Source organism: Ailuropoda melanoleuca, chromosome 7 (assembly GCF_002007445.2).
Source record: "Ailuropoda melanoleuca isolate Jingjing chromosome 7, ASM200744v2, whole genome shotgun sequence".
NCBI classification, from domain to species: domain Eukaryota; kingdom Metazoa; phylum Chordata; class Mammalia; order Carnivora; family Ursidae; genus Ailuropoda; species Ailuropoda melanoleuca.
This window is the reverse complement of record NC_048224.1, coordinates 130,790,780-130,798,166: the sequence shown is the minus strand read 5'-3', so window position 1 is coordinate 130,798,166 and position 7,387 is coordinate 130,790,780. Positions and strand designations below refer to the sequence as shown.

The 7,387-nt window shown below is 41.9% G+C and overlaps 1 non-coding gene across 1 annotated transcript; it reads right to left on the bottom strand.

Annotated features, from left to right (window-relative positions):
* Nucleotides 1–2,051: 2,051 nt before the first annotated feature.
* Nucleotides 2,052–2,183, bottom strand: LOC117803192. The gene has a single exon (XR_004626885.1). It is a non-coding gene; the product is annotated as a small nucleolar RNA SNORA72 (small nucleolar RNA).
* Between the last annotated feature and the right edge of the window lie 5,204 nt (nucleotides 2,184–7,387).

The following is a 7,387-nucleotide window of genomic DNA, read 5'->3' as shown; positions in this document are numbered from 1 at the left end:
AAAATCTGCAAGTTACTCAGGGGAGCAAGGAGGACCCCAACCCAAATGTGAGTGTCACTCAAGAGGGAAATTTTCAGTGAGAACCAGGAAATGGATGAAGCATCTGTGACTAGATTAAGAGTGTAAGTGAAGTTATTTGCAATTAAGTAAAGGTTGTGAAGACTATCGTGGAAAAGGTTAAGAGAACAGTCACATCTGGTTCAGGAAGAAGGAAAGAGAGCCACAGGGGCTGGGAATTTTGGAGAAGATGATGACTGGNGGATGAAGCATCTGTGACTAGATTAAGAGTGTAAGTGAAGTTATTTGCAATTAAGTAAAGGTTGTGAAGACTATCGTGGAAAAGGTTAAGAGAACAGTCACATCTGGTTCAGGAAGAAGGAAAGAGAGCCACAGGGGCTGGGAATTTTGGAGAAGATGATGACTGGAGGACATTTTTCAGTTTGGATGAAAAATGGATGAGTCATGGGGAAAATAACTGGCCTAGAAATTTTCACAGAACTGGGCCTGGAAGTCCCTGATGGATTGAGGTCTCTGGTGGATTGAAGGACTTGGACCTCTCTGGAACAAGCCAGCTGCTCCTGGAAATCCTAGACCAGGTGGGCTGGCAACAAGATTGTTTGGTTCCCAGGAGCCTCACTGAGTGCTGGAAATAGCATTAGCTCCAGATTGATGGGAGGCCTTTCTGGATGGAATCCTTTACAGCTTGTCTTAACTGTGACTCCGAGGGAATAAATGGAAAATGGCATCATTGATTTTAAAATAACTCTAGGTGAGATAGTTGCCTGTACTTTCTGTTTCCCTTTACTCAACTCCCACTCACTTCTCAACCCACAGGGATCTGATTTCTGCCCACTGCATTTCACTCAAACAGGTCTGGCCAAGTACACTACTGGTCTTCGTGTTGCTTGATCCTATCGGCATTTTCAGCCCTTATCTTATTTGACATTTCAGTCCTACTGACCAACCCTTCTTCGTGAAACACTGTCTTCCTTTGGACTTCCACAGTGACCCCACTCTCTCGATCGTGCTCCTACTCCTCTGGCCACTTATGTGTTCTGTCTCTAAAATCCTCATTTACTTAGCCTTTAAAATGTTGGGTTTCCTTAATTGTTGATTGTAGGCCTTCTACCTTTCTTACTTTATCTTGTCTCTTTAGGCCATCTTGTTCAGACCCATGGTTTCAACTGCCTGATATAGAAGACATATGAAAAATGCTACAGGAGTGTTCAGAGGTGTCCATGCCTGAGGCACGGGGGAGATTGCTTGAGTTGGGTCATTGCTACCCAGATGGTAAATTTAGCCTTTGGGCAGATAATGAAGCCCAAGGAGAGTATTTATAAAGAGAGAAAAGAGAATCTAAACTAGAACTCTAGGAGAAATTATTCACTGGATTGGAAGATGAATAAGCACCAATAAATAAAAGTAATTGCTGTTATCATTCATCACGATTACTATTATTCTACAAGTTAAGTGCTTGTTTGTACATTTCAAGACCTGTGTACATTACCTATGCATTAACTTTCCTACATTCCACCCAGCAAATTCATGCCTACGTTTCTCTCAGTATACCACCAGGCTTTGTTTGGTTCATCAATTCAGCCCAGCATCAGTAATTTTTACTGATTGCCATTAGGATGTATGGTGATGTTTAAAGAACTATAATCCATCTCTATCCTTAGAGATTTTGATGGAGTATTGCAATATTCCTACAACTGGCTGTTGTCCGCTTTTCCATAACCACAAATTAGGAAAGACACCAAGGAACCATATGTTTGTCAATTATTTTATCAAGGGAATAAGTACAGAAGCATCCCTCGCAAGTGCTCAACAATCATTGCATGCAACTAAAAAGTGTACATTCTACTTTTTTTTTTTTGAAAATAAAACACAATAGTTTTACAATTCATTTAATGGCAACTGGTAATCATCAAATTAGCAATGGTTATCTTCAAAAGTTATTACATTAGCTGTGCTGTCATTTCTCAAGGATGATCAGATACCTAGAGTCACAGACATTTCCCACATAAGATACATCATATAAATCAGACTTGGTTTATCAACAGCATTGATAAAACCAGACCTAGGGGAAGAATGAGGTCTGGGGACACATGCATGGTCTTAATACAGTGAATGTTTATCCTGCCCCAATTATTACAAAATCAGAACAGCAAGAATATTCACGGAGTATGTTCAACTTTTTAAAAAATCCACAATAGAGTCAACTGACATGCATACACAAGGCAGTTATCCTCGGTATGCTCATGACAATCCTGCTGCTGAGCTTATTGATCTTCTCTAATGAATTATCTGTTTTGTTGACATCTGCACTCTTCAATTCCAGAGTCAACCACACATTTCCTCAATAATCCACCTCTCCATTTCCATTTATTTGCAGACTGTCCACAGAGACAATCCACTAAAAAAGAGGACAACACTCACCTTGGAATCTGAATGCTTGGGTCCAAGCTTTAACTTGTAATTTAATCAATGGTGCACAAAATCTGATTTTCCTTGTCTCTGTTTCTGTGTGAATTATCTTACACTCCTTCCTCATCTTTTCCAAGCAAGCAGGTGGTTAAAGCATTACCATTAGGAAAAGCTTTGGAAACCCAAACACAGCCATTGTCCTTGCTTGGTGGAAAGTTAAAGAGATAGTTATCTGTTCTCAGAAGCTTTATGGCGTGAACTATGGGGATCTGCCTCACAGAAGCCACTATTAATTTATTACAAGTGCATTTGCAGAATATTAGACACACTCAACTTCAGGTCTAAACCTAAAGACATATTCCATCCAGTTGGATCCTCAAAATTCTGCCGGAAGATAAGGAGGCAAGGGACCATTTTTCCCATTTTGCAAATGAGGAAAGGGAGGCTCGAGGCTTAGCAAACTGACCAAGATCACGCAACCAGAAAAGGGCCAAACCAGAATTTGATTTTTCAACTTTTCTAATCCCTAGTTGTTCACCTTGCAACACCTTTAACAAGAAGGAACAAAGCAGTGCAGGAATCCCTTCTCAGTGCAAGGAATGACAATTTAATAACCCAAGAGATTTAATGTACCTCCAAAAAGATTCACTTCTCCCCTACTTACATTGAAAGAGTCAGGTTCATTCTACATTCTCATAAACTGATTTAAAACAATCAGGAGAAGGCTCATTAAGCTTCACCTACACAACAAAAATAAAATACTTAGCATTAATACGCAACTTCACATTTTGTAGATACTGCCAAGGAGCTACCAAGAATCTATTTCATAGATGGCTATTATAATTATTTCACAACACAGAACACCTAGACAGGCCTCCTCTTTATCGGAAAGAGAGGTTTTAAAGGTCAATTTAACAAACCACTTTCAATGGGAGAGCTCCCAGCCTCAGTCTGGTGGGACAGGTTCTTGAAGTCTTGCACATTTAATTTACAATGAGCTTCCATAAATTGTAGTCTTTAGCTGTCTCACGTGATAGAGGTCACGCACACATGCTGAAGCTTAGCTGCAGACAGGCCCTATACAGTGCATTCTAGTCATTTCCAGCTCAAGACACAGAAGACTCCAAACTCCTACAGTAATTAGATGTTGACAATCTCTTTGACTCAGTGAAATGAAATGCTACCGAACCCAGTTTAAATTCTTCTGAAGTTTTCAGGGAGAGTGAGTGATCCCAGAGCAGTTTTTGCAGCTATACGTCTGCATGAATAAGACACAATGTGATGTCTGCAAGGTGAAGGACGGGTTTGAGAGAAGAGGATTTTGTGTGTTGCAAAGTAGTACAGACCAAGGGAGCCACACATGCAAGGTCTTCACGCGTGTCTTGCCAGATCGTGGCTTGGTTGCACTAGCTGCTTTTTATGAGTGTTCAGTTCATCAATAAATGGGACAGAAGATCCGAGCCTACCTTTTTAATTATAAAATGCTTCTCTCTCCCCCACAATCAGACTTCTACTCATTTCAGCACTCATGTGCTGAATGTCATCATCATAATTCCTAGTAGCTTGCTTCTGTTTCCGCTTCACTGGATACCCTGTAGATGGGAAGTCACATAACAGCTTTGCATCCCATCAAGTTGCCTCCACCCGAAAACAGCTGCAATGCTTATCTAATTAAACCCCAGCGCCAAACTGTGAGCTTGTGCATCAATCATTAATATTGTATTTTGGATCACTTTAAATTCTGACTGAGGATACGTGGCTCCCCACACATTGGTCTCTGAAGGAGATTTTTCAAATAATCTTTAAGTGGCATTGAAAAAATAAAACAAGCTGCCTGCTGTTTGATGAGAGCTCTACTACCCTGCTGCACCCTGATTAGCTGTTAATACTAATTGAGAGATGAATATTGCTTCTTCCGAAATGCTAAAGATTTTTTTTTATTATTATGAAAAGGAAAATGCAGTTCTTCTTGCCTCAGAAACATGGCTTCTTGCCTCAGAAACATGGCTCCTTGCCCAAATTTTAAAGAGCACCAAAAGAATGATGGTTTCTGGGTCTCTCGTCTACAGTGTGTGGAGTCATTATAGTGAATCACTTCTTTACTCTGCGGGACCATCCACAAGTTAGTGAACTGTGATCTCCACGTGGGATTTGCACATTCATATCCTACATCTGGAACGTGGAAATGGTCTTCGCAGAGATCTGATGGCCCAGAAATATTTATGTAAATCTCTGTCCTGCTAAGGCACATGTTGATGCACTTGGGTTCACGCTCATAAACCAAGAGGAGCAGTTTCCTACATTGCTATCCTAATAGACTAAAGCCAACAGGCTAAGCCAAATGGGACAATTTAGACAAAGAGAGACTGGCAAAACCAAATGAATGTCTGCTTCCTTCTAGCATTCTAGGAAAAATACCAAGCAGCTGTGCCAAAGCATACTGCTCTTCTTTGTTAGGAAAAACACTCCGACCCACTCGAAATCAGGGGATGCCATCGGCACCAGGTTCAGTAAATCTGTATGTAAGACAGACATCCTAACGAGGCATGCGCGACTGCAGAAACACAGCGCACACCTAGCTCAGCACAAACACAGCTTAAAAATCATAAGGACGTAGAACAAAGCATGGGAACCATGAGGTTCTCATTCCTATAAGCCGAGACGCCTGGGCCTTTGCCAGGGTACTGCCTGGCACTTGGCCACATCATCTACGGAGTGATGGGAAGTCTTGGAGAATACAAATAAGAGAAAGAGGATGATTCAAGAGTAGCAAAAATATAAGGAAAAGACAGAGGGTTAGGATGGCATAGTGTAGAGAAGAGAAAACTAAAAGATTTATCAACAGTCTGAAAGCCCATATGAAAGATCCTAGTGATGCTTAGAGGAATCTCCTGAGTCTAAATAACACAGATCAGGACATGGGGATTAGGACTGTCAATTTAGCTAAGCTAAAACTACATTTCCCAGAATTCCTCTGTGTGTGTGCGTGCATGTGTCTGTGTGTGTATGTCTGTGTGATTCTGTGGGGAGGGTTAGAGTGATTTTGCAGGTGATTTGGAAGATGGTAGTGAAGTAGCAGCCATATTGTTTTGAAGGCTTTGAAGGTCAGAGCCGGGCTGCAAGCAGTACTGATCTGCCTGCTTACCTTGCTGGCCTAGAGCAACTCGAGCTCCTGCTGGCTCCCCTCTTTCAACTTCTGTGATTCTGTGGCCAGGAGAGTGTTTAGCTTGCTGACAAAGGCTGCCAGACGCTCCTGGTTGACACCCCCATCACCAAAGTTAGAGGTTAGAAGGCTGTGAGAGACAAACACAGATTCCAGTCCATCCTCCTGGATCCCAGCTAGAACCCACGGCTCCTAGCTTATCCTTGCTTTCCCCACTTCACATCCATCTTCCCTCCCAGCCCCTAATCCTACCCACGCTCCTGTCAATGAGGCTACTGTGACCACACTCAGAAAGAAGAGTAATTTTCTTCGGCCTGTAGTGGTTTAACTGCAACATTTTAGGTAGCTCACTGTGTAGCTGTAGGGATTGGGGCTTGGAAATCCATGCTTAGGGCTTCGTGAGTAATAAACAGTCTCTGATCCGGAGACCTCATGTTTGCTTCCTGTTGGTGTATTTATAATTGTGGCAGGCTGACCCGTTAACTTGTAAAGAAGGGTGAAATCTCACACTTTTCTCAGTTTCAAACTTAACATTTTCTACATAGATTCCCATAATTTCCACATCCTTAACCCCTTCTTTGATAATGAGATATATTCCAGCAGAGACATTACCCCCTCCTGGATTCCTCTAAGTAAGGCAGAACAAGAATGTGCCAAATTCTCTGCTTTTACTCGAATGCACTTCCCTCTAGAGGTGTCTGGAAAATGGAGGACTGACATTTGTGTTTTGCTTTCCCTCTATGCCATTTCTACAATCCACATGAGAAAAGAACCTTCTGTATCTTTCTTCCAGAATGGCCTTCTACAGTGCCCTACCAGCATAACATCACTCCTCACTAACTGTTCTGCAGCAATGCAGAGCACATCTCAGGTGAGCATGGATGGATTCTGAATCCAGTTTGTCGCCTACCATCTCGGTAACTTGGACAAGTTGTGCAACATTTCTCAATCCCATTTTTCTCATATGCAAATCTGAGGGGTGCCTGGGTGGCTTAGTCATTTGAGCATCCATTTCTTGGTTTTGGCTCAGCTCCTGATCTTGGGGTTATGAGATCCAGCCCTGTGTTGGGCTCTGTGCTCAACAGGGGGTCTGCTTCAGGATTTTCTCTCCCTCTGCCCCTTCCCCTGCTTGCTCATGCTCTCTAACTCTCTAAAATAAATAAATAAATCTTTTTTCAAAAAAAGAAAAATTGAGATAATATTTTCTCTGCCTGCTCACAGGGTGTGAGCATCCAATGAAACAATGTATGGGAAAATGGGCCATAAATGTAATGTAATGTAAATGTAGGACCTCACTCTAGTTACTGTAAAAAAAAAAAAAATCTTGATTTAGTTAAGCAATAAGTATGGAGTCTCTGCTCAATTATCATTGGTATACTTGGGCCCATATGCTAGTGATGGGCTTCTCTGCTGTGACATTCCCTGCCCCTTTGCCTACCCATTTTCAAGAGTCCACTATTTCCCTGCCAAGTCCTCTAGTTTCCCCCCACTATAGGACAGAACCTAACTTTGAATCTTAACTAGCATGCCTAGGGCCTTCAGACCCTACTAGTTCTTGTTAGTCCTTTTCTAGAAGACCGGATTCTGCTCCCAACATCCCTTTCATACTGAATGAGTTCTTTTCTATGAAAAGACAAACTACCCAAAGTCGTAATATCACACACCCTCCTTACATCCATTTTGCTGTCTGGCCTGCCTCCACTATGATCATGGTGTCCTGCTGCTGAATTGCACCCTCACTTTCTCTTCTGATATAAAAAGTTGATTATCTCTTCTGATTTGCAGAGTTGTACTTGA